At 41.2% G+C, this 14794-nt stretch overlaps 1 protein-coding gene across 1 annotated transcript in view; it reads right to left on the bottom strand.

Moving 5' to 3' along the window:
* The window catches only part of LOC311103785 (BTB/POZ domain-containing adapter for CUL3-mediated RhoA degradation protein 1-like), a 33223-nt gene extending 26725 nt beyond the window's left edge, over nucleotides 1–6498 (bottom strand). The window contains exon 1 of the mRNA XM_084145439.1: nucleotides 6282–6498. The gene's annotated coding sequence lies outside the window, so the exon portion shown is untranslated. The remainder of the gene's footprint in view (nucleotides 1–6281) is intronic.
* Between the last annotated feature and the right edge of the window lie 8296 nt (nucleotides 6499–14794).

Below are 14794 nucleotides of genomic sequence, written 5' to 3'. Positions count from 1 at the left end.
AAAAGCTCCCAACCTACAACCCATACACTTATTATGGACACAGCGTGCCTACATTATTAGTTATCTTGTTATTGTTTGTTGTTAGTTGTTATTAGTCCCATCCGTCAATTCCATGCAACACCTCCCATCTATCTTTTAACACCATCCATATAGGATTTCTATTTGCCATATATTTTTCAACTGTACTGTGATGTTTTACAAAAGTTCTGAACCTCTCTATTCTCATTGTTTCTATAGATTGTGAATAGAAAATAAACATTTTTGCTATAGTATTATGTTATTGATCGATTGACTATGACTTTTCAGATCACCCAGTAGTGCTATCTGCAGGGTTTGCTCCAGGTAAATATTGCAATCCTTTAGCCATTCCTGGACCTGTGTCCAAAAACAAGCTACAAATGGACAGTACCAAAACAAATGATCTAATGATTGTCTCTTCGCAGCAAAATCTGCAGAGCTGGGAAGATTGTATCCCCCATATAAATAACATTCTATTGGTAGCAAGAATTTTATATAATAATTTAAATTGAAAGATCATAAGTTTTTAATCCGGTGTCGTTTTGCGTATCAGTTCATAAACACTATGCCATGGGATCGGTACGTCAAAAATCTCTTCCCAACTATTTTGCAATCTATATGGGACGGCTGTCCTTAAATGAAACTGATATACTTTTTTATTTATCACAGTTTTCCTTAACCAATTATGTTCTTTAATGCAAGGCCGACAGACAAGTTCCTTACTTTCTCCTCCTTCCACTTTCCTCTTCCATTTTTGCGGTAAGGATGCAATTATTTGGTTGTAATTTTGGGTAGAGCAGACATTTCCATATGTTTTTGTTAGCTGCATGTGCGACATAACTCCACCAGTCCTACCGATGATATCATTTATGAAGATTATACCTTTTTTAAACATTTTGTCAAAACAATGGTTTTTTATCAATTAGTATATTTGAGTTTAACCACAATATTTGTTGCATTATTTGTTCTGTCGTTTCTGGAGGATTTAATTGAAATTGCAACCAACTTTCTATGGCTTGTTTTAGAAATAGTAATATCTGGGAGATGACACATTGTTTGCAGAGTGCACAACCTATGCTACACTTGTGAGAAACAAGTTTTGGTTTATTAAATTCTATTTATGAGTTCTGTCAATTTAGTCATTGTCTTTTGTTTGGAGCGCTCCTGTCAATTTTGAGTAAAGACGCGCACGCATAGAAGTAGTCCTATAGGCTACCTGGCCTGCGCACAAATGTAGGCATATAAGTGTGCCCATTTGGGGTTTCTGATAGTATTTCTGATTGGCTTCACGCACCACCACTAATGACCTGTGGAGCTTCTCAAAGTAATGTTTTCTTCACCTCAAACAGCAAGCAAACAAAGTCTGTTTTTACATCCATTGAGAATTACATTAGTTCCTCAAATGTATTAGAAAGATCTTTCCAGCTCTCTCCCTTTCGATAACCACTCAGCATGAAAGGGAAAAAATGTAATGCTCTGATCCAGTGGAAACGTCATGAGTCGGAAGTTTACATACACCTTAGCCAAATACATTTAAACTCAGTTTCACAATTCCTGACATTTAATCCTAGTAAAAATGCCCCGTCTTAGGTCAGTTAGGATCACCACTTTATATTAAGAATGTGAAATGTCAAAATAATAGTAGAGAGATTATTTATTTAAGCTTTTATTTCTTTCATCACATTCCCAGTGGGTCAGAAGTTTACATACACTCAATTAGTATTTGGTAGCGTTGCCTTTAAATTGTTTAACTTGGGTCAAATGTTTTGGGTAGCCTTCCATAAGCTTCCCACAATAAGTTGGGTGAATTTTGGCCCATTCCTCCTGACAGAGCTGGTGTAACTGAGTCAGGTTTGTAGGCCTCCTTGCTCGCACACGCTTTTTCAGTTCTGCCCACACATATTCTATAGGACTGAGGTCAGGGCTTTGTGACGGCCACTCCAACACCTTGACTTTGTTGTCCTTAAGCCATTTTACCACAACTTTGGAAGTATGCTTGGGGTCATTGTCCATTTGGAAGACCCATTTGCGACCAAGCTTTAACTTCCTGACTGATGTCTTGAGATGTTGCTTCAATAAATCCACATAATTTTCCTTCCTCATGATGCCATCTATTTTGTGAAGTGCACCAGTCCCTCCTGTAGTAAAGCACCCCCACAGCATGATGCTGCCACCCCCGTGCTTCACGGCTGGGATGGTGTTCTTCGGCTTGCAAGCTGCCCCGTTTTTCCTCCAAACGTAACGATGGTCATTATGGCCAAGCAGTTCTATTTTTGTTTCATCAGACCACCAGAGGACATTTCTCCAAGAAGTACGATCTTTGTCCCCATGTGCAGTTGCAAACCGTAGTTTGGCTTTTTTATGGCGGTTTTGGAGCAGTGGCTTCTTCCTTGCTGAGCGGCCTTTCAGGTTATGTCGATATAGGACTCGTTTTACTGTGGATATAGATACTTTTGTACCCGTTTCCTCCAGCATCTTCACAAGGTCCTTTGCTGTTGTTCTAGGATTGATTTGCATTTTCACACCAAAGTATGTTCATCTCTAGGAGACAGAACGCGTCTCCTTTCTGAGCTGTATGACGGCTGCGTGGTCCCATGGTGTTTATACTTGCATACTATTGTTTGTACAGATGAACGTGGTACCTTCAGGCATTTGGAAATTGCTCCCAAGGATGAACCAGACTTGTGGAGGTCTACAGCTCAGCGTTCAACACCATAGTGCCCACAAAGCTCATCACTAAGCTAAGGACCCTGGGACTAAACACTTCCTCTGCAACTGGATCCTGGACTTCCTGACGGGCCGCCCCCAGCTGTTAAGGGTCGGCAACAACCGATCTACCATGCTGATCCTCAATACCGAGGCCCCTCAGGGGTGCATGCTTAGTCCCCTCCTGTACTCCCTGTTCACCCACGACTGCGTGGCCAAGCACAACTCCAACACCATCATTAAGTTTGCTGACGACACAACGGTGGTAGGCCTGATCACCGACAACGATGAGACAGCCTATAGGGAGGAGGTCAGAGACCTGGCAGTGTGGTGACAGGACAACAACCTCTCCCTAAAAGTGAGCAACACAAAGGAGATGATCGAGGACTACAGGAAAAGGAGGGCCGAACACGCCCCCATTCACATCGAACGGGCTGTAGAGGACCGGGGTCGAGATTTTCAAGTTCCTTGGTGTCCACATCACCAACGAACTATCATGGTCCAAACACACCAAGAAAGTCGTGAAGAGGGTACGACAACGCCTTTTCCCCCTCAGGAGACTTGAAAGATTTGGCATGGGTCCACAGATCCTCAAAAAAATTCTACAGCTGTACCATCGAGAGCATCCTGACCGGTTGCATCACCGCCTGATATGGCAACTGCTCGGCATCCGACCGTAAGGCGCTACAGAGGGTAGTGCGTATGGCCCAGTACATAACTGGGGCCAAGCTTCCTGCCATCCAGGACCTATATACTAGGCGGTGTCAGAGGACGGCCAAAACATGGTCAAAGATTCCAGTCACCCTAGTCATAGATTGTTCTCTCTGCTTCCGCACGGCAAAATGCAACACTTCAAAATGTAGCTAGCCGTCTTCTACACATTGTCCTCTAACCAGTGATGTACACATTATTCCCATATTCCGTGTGATTTTTGAGTAGTGTTAGTTTTAACAGGACTTGCATATTTCTGCATATTGGTTATTGATTTAGACACTTTAAAACTGTGTTTTAACATTGGGCTAGTTATCAATATGTCTAGTCAACAGGAAGCAGCGACAGCGTCATTTTCAACTTAAGTTTTAGGAATGTAACTTTTGCCTCCCGAGTGGCTTAGCAGAGCTAGAGGCGTCACTACAGACCCGGGTTCGATCCCAGGCTGTGTCGTAGCCGGCCGGGATGTCCTTGTCCCATCGTGCTCTAGCAACTCTTTGTGGCGGGCCAGGTCAAGAAGCAGTGCGGTTTGGCAGGGTCGTGTTTGAGGATGAATTGGATTGCGTCCTACCTGACAGGTCGCTCCTACCAGGTGGCGTGGCGAGAATCTCTCTCCGCACCACGTGCTCTCACCACTGGTGTCCCCCAGGGCTCAGTTCTAGGCCCTCTCCTATTCTCTCTATACACCAAGTCACTTGGCTCTGTCATATCCTCACATGGTCTCTCCTATCATTGCTACGCAGACGACACAATTAATTTTCTCCTTTCCCCCTTCTGATAACCAGGTGGCGAATCGCATCTCTGCATGTCTGGCAGACATATCAGTGTGGATGTCGGATCACCACCTCAAGCTGAACCTTGGCAAGACGGAGCTGCTCTTCCTCCCGGGGAAGGACTGCCCGCTCCATGATCTCGCCATCACGGTTGACAACTCCATTGTGTCCTCCTCCCAGAGTGCAAATAACCTTGGCGTGACCCTGGACAACACCCTGTCGTTCTCCGCTAACATCAAAGCGGTGAACCGATCCTGCAGGTTCATGCTCTACAACATTCGCAGAATACGACCCTTTCTTACACAGAAAGCGGCACAGGTCCTAATTACATTTACATTTTAGTCATTTAGCAGACGCTCTTATCCAGAGCGACTTACAGGAGCAATTAGGGTTAAGTGCCTTGCTCAAGGGCACATCGACAGATTTTTCACCTAGTCGGCTCGGGGATTAGAACCAGCGACCTTTCGGTTACTGGCACAATGCTCTTAACCACTAAGCTACCTGCAGCCCCTAATCCAGGCACTTGTCATCTCCCGTCTGGATTACTGCAACTCGCTGTTGGCTGGGCTCCCTGCCTGTGCCATTAAACCCCTACAACTTATCCAGAACGCTGCAGCCCGTCTGGTGTTCAACCTTCCCAAGTTCTCTCATGTCACCCCGCTCCTCCGCACAAAACACTGGCTTCCAGTTGAGGCTCGCATCTACTACAAGACCATTGTGCTTGCCTACGGAGCTGTGAGGGAAACGGCACCTCCGTCCCTTCAGGCTCTGATCAGACCCTACACCCAAACGAGGGCACCACGTTCATCCACCTCTGGCCTGCTAGCTCCCCTACCTCTACGGAAGCACAGTTCCCGCTCAGCCCATTCAAAGCTATTTGCTGCTCTAGCACCCCAATGGTGGAACAAGCTCCCCCACGACGCCAGGACAGCGGAGTCACTGACCACCTTCCGGAGACACTTGAAACCCTACCTCTTTAAGGAATACCTGGAATAGTATCAAGTAATCATTCTACCCCACCCCTCCCCCAACATAAAAAAAAAAAAAAGTCGCTCTGGATAAGAGCGTCTGCTAAATGATGTAAATGTAAATGTACAAATCTCGACCTTCGCCTCTCCCGAGTCAGTATGGGAGTTGCAGCGATGGGACATGACTGTAACTACCAATTGGATAACACGAAATTGGGGTGAATATTTTTTTTTTTTAAGACTAACTTTTAACATTAAACTTTAGATATTGTAAGAATGATTTCTGATGTATAGTTATTATTCTTTACAACGCTACTCCTCTTACACCATTTAAGCTAGAAACCTCTTTCAAACTTTAAAACGTGTAGACTGGTCTGGAATAGTGTGCTTGCATACAACTTTTTGATAGATTTTATACTTTTTGTCCTCCATCCACTTTCATGGGATTTCCTCAGCATTCTAAAGGTCCCATTGTGACATCCAATCCATACATTCTATTCACTATAAACAATGTTACTTTGACACAAATCAGCTACTTTGACCACTTTCCCAACAATTTAAGACAAAATGAGAGCGAATAAATTCTTCCTCTACTCTGCTATTTAATTCTGAAATCAGAACATAATTACTCTCTGGTACCGATCAAACACTGGACAATTGTGGACACAAACATAATTTCAAAAAACTGAAACAAGTCACAATTTTTCATGTTAAATTATAATCTACAGTTTCCAATGATATTGTAGCTACTTAATCGGGTAAAACTGTTGGATGAGTCCAAAAACGTGTTGTGATGTATTTATTTTGATGATTTAGCTACCCAAAATCACCAAAACGGGTTAGCCCTGCCTACTTCTAGGCCAGCATCATGTCCAGGTGAAATTTGAATGGGTAACTGTTAGCAAATTAGTTTTCCAGACACTGTAAGACAGCAAGCCAACGTTGGCTAGCAAAGTAGCTCGCGCCAATCACACTAGCTAACTTGCTGGTTAGTAGTTGGCTTGTTTCCTAGCTAGCTACATTTACTAACGTTAGTTTCAAGCTACCGTACCGTCTCTGGTTGGATGCTAAAGGCAAGCCGTTAGCTAGCTAATAATGTACTCACCAGGCTAGCCGACTTGCTAGCTAACGTTAGCGATTAACTATTGTGGTGGTTCCAAATCTCCAATGCTATTAAAATGTGAATTTAAAACAACGCCAACGGAAAAAACAACAACACTTAACTAGGTTGCTAGCTAGTTGTACTAATTAGGGAAATACTGTGGTTAATTAGGACGGGGTCATTTTGACATGTTCAGCTTGCTTGATTAGCTAACATCATCGACAAGATTAGCGTAAGCGTCCCGGCAGCAAACAAAAATTCTTCCGGTTTTCCGATTTTGCCTTCAAAATAAAAGTCTGCGCTAAAACGCTATGCGTATGATACTGAATTCATATTTTTTTTGCAGCTTTGCATAGTCATAGTGCATGATCTTAAAATTATGTTACAAAACTATGTTACAAAATTATAACTGCTACTAACTATTAATTACTACTTACTACTATAAGATACATAATATTATAAGGTGGAGAACATTGGGAAATGGCTATGTTTTTAATGTAATTGTATGTTATGTATATGACTGGTGCTATGCTTAAAAGTGTTTATTGGTTCTTACAGATCCTATCATAGTTGTAATTTATTTCCAGTTTGCTGTATAACTGGATGATTATACCAAATATTTTTTTTTTATAAGCAGGGGATGTAGCTCAGTTGGTAGAGCATGGCGTTTGCAACGCCAGGGTTGTGGGTTCGATAAAATAATGTATGTGCTAACTGTAAGTCGCTCTGGATAAGAGCGTCTGCTAAATGACTAAAATGTAAATGTAAATGTATAATTAACACTGTTCTATCTGTGATTATACTCAATGGCTTAGTGGCTTATAGCCTCATGTGTATTGTCCTAGTAGCACCCTCTAGTGGCTGAAAACCTCATGTGTCTTATCCTAGTTCTGTGAAACCAGAATGCTATGTGCTGTGCCCAGCAGTTGTCATACTATCTTTTGCTAATAAATACGAATTAAATTCAGAGTTTGTGACTATTTACCCATGCAACAGAACAAGCTCACTGTATATGGAATACATATTGGACTGTAGAATAAAACATTCACTACCTGTCTCAACTAAAGAGAGTTGGAAAAGATTCAGTAGGGTCTCTACTAACCAAATATGTTTAGTTTTGGAGGGGGGCTGTGTCGTACGGACAGTTGCTGGCTTTTTATTGCGCCCCCTCCATAGCCCCCAATGAAATACACTGTATTGGACTGTCTACTACCTGACTCAGCTAAAGTGGGGTTGAAAATAGACAGTAGGGTGACTTTGAACAAAAAGCTTAGTCGTAAGTATTTGCTGGACTTTTACTGTGGTCAAACAGGTTAAAATGGGGTGCCTGGACACTATTCGGTTCAAATATAGCACTGTGTCATAGGATGCATACACTGAGTGTACAAAACCTTAGGAACACGTGCTCTTTCCATGACATAGACTAACCAGGTAAATCCAGGTGAAAGCTATGATCCCTAGCTATTGATGTCACTTATTAAATCCACTTCAATCAGTGTAAATGAAGGGAAATAGACTGGTTAGCCCTTTCCTGCACTAAATGACCAAAAGCACCCTCTTTGGCCTCATTGGTGGAATAATTTCAAAATTAATAAAGATTTTTATTTTATTTTACAAAGAAAATCTGATTTTTCAATGTCAAACAGTTTTGTTATATTTCAGTCTTCTGTGATGTATATAAAGTGTAATGTTGGGATGCAAACCTTCTTTTTTTAAAGCCGATAACCATGTGTGTTAGGTGTATAATTTTGTTTCAAAATAGATTTCTTTAAGACTACCAATAATCACTTTGTGTGACCCTGATTTAGCCCACTGCAGTAAAAGGTTAAATAAGGATTTTAAAGAATTAAGACAATTGAGGCATGGATTGTGTATGTGTGCCTTTCAGAGTGTGAATGGGCAAGACAAAAGATTTGAGTGCCTTTGAACGGGGTATGGTAGTAGGTGCCAGGCACACCAGTTTGTGTCAAGAACTGCAATGCTGCTGGGTTTTTCAAGCTCAGCAATTTCCCATGTGTATCAAGAATGGTCCACCACCCAAAGGACATCCAGCCAACTTGACACAACTGTGGGAAGCATTGAAGGAAACATGGGCCAGCATCCCTGTGGAATGCTTTCGACACCTTGTAGAGTCCATGCCCCAACAAAATGTTTTGTACACTTAGTGTACTGTATATTGTCATACCAAAATACCTTATAATGTAAAATACATATCTTATAATCTTCCTTCTGGTGGACACTTTGGAAAATACAACATACAATATTTTAAATAAAAAAGTCAAAAAAGCATACTTTATTCTTAACAAATATCACAATGAAGTTAATTAATCAAATTGATCATCAACAGTTACACAGAAGTTTCCAGTTTTATTGTTACATGCACAAGTACAATGAAATGCTTACTTGCTAACTCTTTCCCAACAATGCAGTTTTCAATATCAAATAGTATGAAGTAGATTATTTGTATACACAATTAAGAAGAAATAAGAAAAACACGAGAAAGGAAGTACCAAATGTGCAGGAAAACTGGAGTGGTTAAGGTAGATATGTATATGGAGGCAGGGGTAAGGAGAAAGTGACTGGTAGCAGGATAAATAATAATAATAATAATAATAGTAAATAGAGCAGCAGCAAAAGTGGTGTGTGTGTGTTTGTATGTGAGTGAGTGTATTGGTGTCAGTGCGTGTGTGTGTAGGAGTGTCAGTGTAGGCGTGAGTGAATGTGTGAGTAGAAACCCGTGATATAGTATATAGTCAGTGCAGATAGTTAGTGCAGCTAGACCATGGATGAGGGCGGGCAGCCATTGCCTAGCTGTTCAAAAGTCTCAGTGCCTGGAGTCTTTGGCTGTTCAAAAGTGTCAGTGTTTGGGGATAGAAGCTGTCTTGTAGCCTGTTTGTCTGAGACCCAATGCTCCGGTACTGCCTGCCAGAACGTAGCAGAGAAAACAGACCATGGCTGGGGTGGGTGGAGTCTTTGGACATTTTTCGGGGCTTCCTCAGACACCGCCTGGTATGTACAGTCAGAAGTTTACATACACCCAAATACACTTAAACTCAGTTTTTCACAATTCCTGACATTTAATCCTACTAACAATTCCCTGTCTTGGGTCAGTTAGGATCTCCATTTTATTTTAAGAATGTGAAATTTCTGAATAATAGTAGAGAGAATGATTATTTAAGCTTTTATTTCTTTCATCACATTCCCAGTGGGTCAGAAGTTTACATACACTCAATTAGTATTTGGTAGCGTTGCCTTTAAATTGTTTAACTTGGGTCAAATGTTTTGGGTAGCCTCCCACAAGCTTCCCACAATAAGTTGGGTGACTTTTGGCCCATTCCTTCTGACAGAGCTGTAACTGAGTCAGGTTTGTAGGCCTCCTTGCTCGCACACGCTTTTTCAGTTCTGCCCACACATTTTCTTTAGGATTGAGGTCAGGGCTTTGTGATGGCCACTCCAATACCTTGACTTTCTTGTCCTTAAGCCATACTGCCACAACTTTGGAAGTATGCTTGGGGTCATTGTCCATTTGGAAGACCCATTTGTGACCAAGCTTTAACTTCCTGAGTGATGTCTTGAGATGTTGCTTCAATATATCCACATAATTTTCCTTCCTCATGATGTCATCTATTTTGTGAAGTGCACCAATCCCTCCTGCAGCAAAGCACCCCCACAGCATGATGCTGCCACCCCCGTGCTTCACAGTTGGGATGGTGTCTTCGGCTTGCAAGCAACCTACTTTTTCCTCCAAACATAACAATGGTCATTATGGCCAAACAGTTCTATTTTTGTTTCATCAGACCAGAGGACATTTCTCCAAAAAGTACGATATTTGTCCCCATGTGCAGTTGCAAACCGTAGTCTGGCTTTTTTATGGTGGTTTTGGAGCAGTGGCTTCTTCCTTGCTGAGTGGCCTTTCAGGTTATGTCGATATAAGACTCGTTTTACTGTGGATATACAGTGGGGGAAAAAAGTATTTAGTCAGCCACCAATTGTGCAAGTTCTCCCACTTAAAAAGATGAGAGAGGCCTGTAATTTTCATCATAGGTACACGTCAACTATGACAGACAAATTGAGAAAAAGAAATCCAGAAAATCACATTGTAGGATTTTTTATGAATTTATTTGCAAATTATGGTGGAAAATAAGTATTTGTTCACCTACAAACAAGCAAGATTTCTGGCTCTCACAGACCTGTAACTTCTTCTTTAAGAGGCTCCTCTGTCCTCCACTCGTTACCTGTATTAATGGCACCTGTTTGAACTTGTTATCAGTATAAAAGACACCTGTCCACAACCTCAAACAGTCACACTCCAAACCACTATGGCCAAGACCAAAGAGCTGTCAAAGGACACAAGAAACAAAATTGTAGACCTGCACCAGGCTGGGAAGACTGAATATGCAATAGGTAAGCAGCTTGGTTTGAAGAAATGGGGTCAAAATGATCACAAGAACGGTGAGCAAAAATCCCAGAACCCCATGGGGGACCTAGTGAATGACCTGCAGAGAGCTGGGACCAAAGTAACAAAGCCTACCATCAGTAACACACTACGCCGCCAGGGACTCAAATCCTGCAGTGCCAGACGTGTCCCCCTGCTTAAGCCAGTACATGTCCAGGCCCGTCTGAAGTTTGCTAGAGTGCATTTGGATGATCCAGAAGAGGATTGGGAGAATGTCATATGGTCAGATGAAACCAAAATATAACTTTTTGGTAAAAACTCAACTCGTCGTGTTTGGAGGACAAAGAATGCTGAGTTGCATCCAAAGAACACCATACCTACTGTGAAGCATGGGGGTGGAAACATCATGCTTTGGGGCTGTTTTTCTGCAAAGGGTCCAGGACGACTGATCCGTGTAAAGGAAAGAATGAATGGGGCCATGTATCGTGAGATTTTGAGTGAAACCCTCCTTCCATCAGCAAGGGCATTGAAGATGAAACGTGGCTGGGTCTTTCAGCATGACAATGATCCCAAACACACCGCCCGGGCAACGAAGGAGTGGCTTCGTAAGAAGCATTTCAAGGTCCTGGAGTGGCCTAGCCAGTCTCCAGATCTCAACCCCATAGAAAATCTTTGGAGGGAGTTGAAAGTCCGTGTTGCCCAGTGACAGCCCCAAAACATCACTGCTCTAGAGGAGATCTGCATGGAGGAATGGGCCAAAATACCAGCAACAGTGTGTGAAAACCTTGTGAAGACTTACAGAAAACGTTTGACCTGTGTCATTGCCAACAAAGGGTATATAACAAAGTATTGAGAAACTTTTGTTATTGACCAAATACTTATTTTCCACCATAATTTGCAAATAAATTAATTAGAAATCCTACAATGTGATTTTCTGGATTTTTTTTTCTCATTTTGTCTGCCATAGTTGATGTGTACCTATGATGAAAATTACAGGCCTCTCATCTTTTTGAGTGGGAGAACTTGCACAATTGGTGGCTGACTAAATACTTTTTTTCCCCACTGTAGATACTTTTTTACCAGTTTCCTTCAGCATCTTCACAAGGTCATTTGCTGTTGTTCTGGGATTGATTTGCACTTTTCGCACCAAAGTACGTTCATCTCTAGGAGACGCATCTCCTTTCTGAGCGGTATGACGGCTGCGTGGTCCCATGGTGTTTATACTTGCGTACTATTGTTTGTACAGATAAACGTGGTACATTCAGGCATCTGGAAATTGCTCCCAAGTATGAACCAGACTTGTGGAGGTCTACAAATTTTTTTCTGAGGTCTTGGCTGATTTCTTTAGATTTTACCATGATGTCAAGCAAAGAGGTACTGAGTTTGAAGGTAGGCCTTGAAATACATCCACAGGTATACCTCCAATTGACTCAAATGATGTCAATTAGCCTATCAGAAGCTTCTAAAGCCATGACATCATTTTCTGGAATTTTCCAAGCTGTTTAAAGTCACAGTCAAGTTAGTGTATGTACACTTCTGACCCACTGGAATTGTGATACTGTGAATTATAAGTGAAATAATCTGTCTGTAAACAATCGTTGGAAAAATTACTTGTGTCATGCAACTTGACACAAGTAATTTGCCAAAACGATAGTTTGTTAACAAGAAATTTGTGGAGTGGTTGAAAAACGAGTTTTAATGACTCTAACCTAAGTGTATGTAAACTTCCGACTTCAACTGTATGTCCTGGATGTCCTTATATGCAAGATCAGGGTTCAAGATATCAGCTCCTGAAATACACCAAACAATCAGAGAACCATCATGCATGTGCAGGTTACACCACTTAATCAAATCATTGCAGATGGATCTTCTTTTGACAATATACATGGACGCATTCTTTCATGGCGTTCACCATTATAACATTCTTTCATGGCGTTCACCATAATAACATTATTTCATGGTGTTCACCATTATACTCAATGATATACACGTTCTTGCGTAACATTAATGCAATCTTTTTTTTGATAATTCATACAAAATACAACATCTCATGTTGTTGTGAATGAATTCATTAATGTTATCTCCAAATAGGACTGATTTAGTGAACAAACACAAATAGGGACCACAACTACTTCCATCTACCTGAGCTTTGAAATGAATTAACACAACGATGAGAAAATTCATATTTCAAAACAATGTTCACAACCTTTCCATGTAATGCCAAATACTGTAACACCAGATATTTCTGTAGTGAGTGAAGAATGCCCTCCAGTTCATTCTCATGCTCATACATATTTTGCACTATGGCCTATTTATTGCCTTACCTCCATAACTTGCTACATTTGAACACACTGTATATATATTTTCTGTTGTATTTTTGGCTTTATGTTTTGTTTTACCCCATATGTAACTCTGTGTTGTTGTTTTTATCGCACTGCTTTGCTTTATCTTGGCCAGGTCGCAGTTGTAAATGAGAACTTGTTCTCAACTGGCTTACCTGGTTAAATAAAGGTGAAATAAATAAAATAAAATAAAAATACTGCTTTAAGGATTCCATTATTTTAACACTCAATGTTATACTAATGCGAGCACGTACTTTATTTTTCATGTGTTTTTAAATTCACAGGTATTATTACATTCTCAAAAACGCCACCAATTGTGTGCTATTCTAGATATCTTAGGCAGAACATCTATCCTCTTAGAACAGAGATTATGTAACTGTTGGCTAACAAAAGAAGCGGGGCACATCAACACAAAGTGATCCCCCAAATTAGATTTTACAAGATCAAGGTACACATCAATTATCTTATCACTGAACCAATTTCCATTGATTATTGTATCAAGATCCTCAGCTGTTAGTTTCCTCTGAGTTGGCTAAGGAATGTCTTCATGTTGAGAGGAATCACATTCCTTGCATTTGACAGTTCATAAGTGAACCTCTACACTACTTATTTGGTCATATGCAATGAGACAAAATGTGTCTTTGTGCTGCAATTTCTTGAGTAATCTACAGTCCACTGACAACTTTGATGTCTCAGTGCAGTTTACGTGCCAAAACTGGTCATGTATACAATTTCACAAATGAGTATTCGTCTGAAAATGTGACTATACTGGAAATAGTTTGCTAAATATGCAAGGTAGAGTAAAGCTTTTTGGTAATTTGATCCTAGCCATGTCCATTTTTACAAGCAAAGTCTGGGGCATGGGTTACATGAAAGCATGAACATTGAGACCCTTTTGAATTCTTAGATACAGTGCATTCGGAATGTTTCCACATTTTGTTACGTTCTAGCCTTATTCTAAAATGGTTTAAATAAAACATTTTCCTCATCAATCTACACACAATACCCTATAATGACAAAGTGAAAACAGGTTTTTAGAATTTTTTGCATTGTATTACTAATAAAAAACAGAAATACATATTTAGACCATTTGCTATGAGACTCGAAATTGAGCTCAGGTGCATCCTGTTTCCATTGATCATCCTTGAGATTTTTCTACAACTGAATTGGTGTCCACCTGTGGTAAATTCAATTGATTGGACATGATTTGGAAAGACACACACCTGTCTATATAACGTCACACAGATGACAGTGCATGTCAGAGCAAAAACCAACCCATGAGGTCAAAAGAATTGTCCGTAGAGCTCCGAGACATGATTGTGTCGAGGCACAGATCTGGGGAAGGGTACCAAAAAATGTCTGCAGCATTGAAGGTCCCCAAGAACACAGTGGCCTCCATCATTCTTAAATGGAAGAAGTTTGGAACCACCAAGACTCTTCCTAGAGCTGGCCGCATGGACAAACTGAGCAATCGGGGGAGAAGGACTTTGGTCAGGGAGGTGACCAAGAACCCGAGCTTCAGAGTTCCTCTGTGGAGATGGGAGAACCTTCCAGAAGGACAACCATGTCTGCAGCACTCCACCAATCAGGCCTTTATGGTAGAGTGGCCAGACGGAAGCCACTCCTCAGTAAAATACACATGACAGCCCGCCTGGAGTTTGCCAAAAGGCACCTAAAGGACTCTAAGACCATGAAAAACAAAATTCTCTGGTCTGATGAAACCAAGGTTGAACTCTTTGGCCTGAATGCCAAGCGTCATGTCTGGAGGAAACGAGGCA

Source organism: Coregonus lavaretus (assembly GCF_964263955.1).
Source record: "Coregonus lavaretus genome assembly, chromosome: 28".
NCBI classification, from domain to species: domain Eukaryota; kingdom Metazoa; phylum Chordata; class Actinopteri; order Salmoniformes; family Salmonidae; genus Coregonus; species Coregonus lavaretus.
The sequence above is the reverse complement of the archived record's forward strand: the minus strand, read 5'-3'. Positions and strand labels throughout refer to the sequence as shown.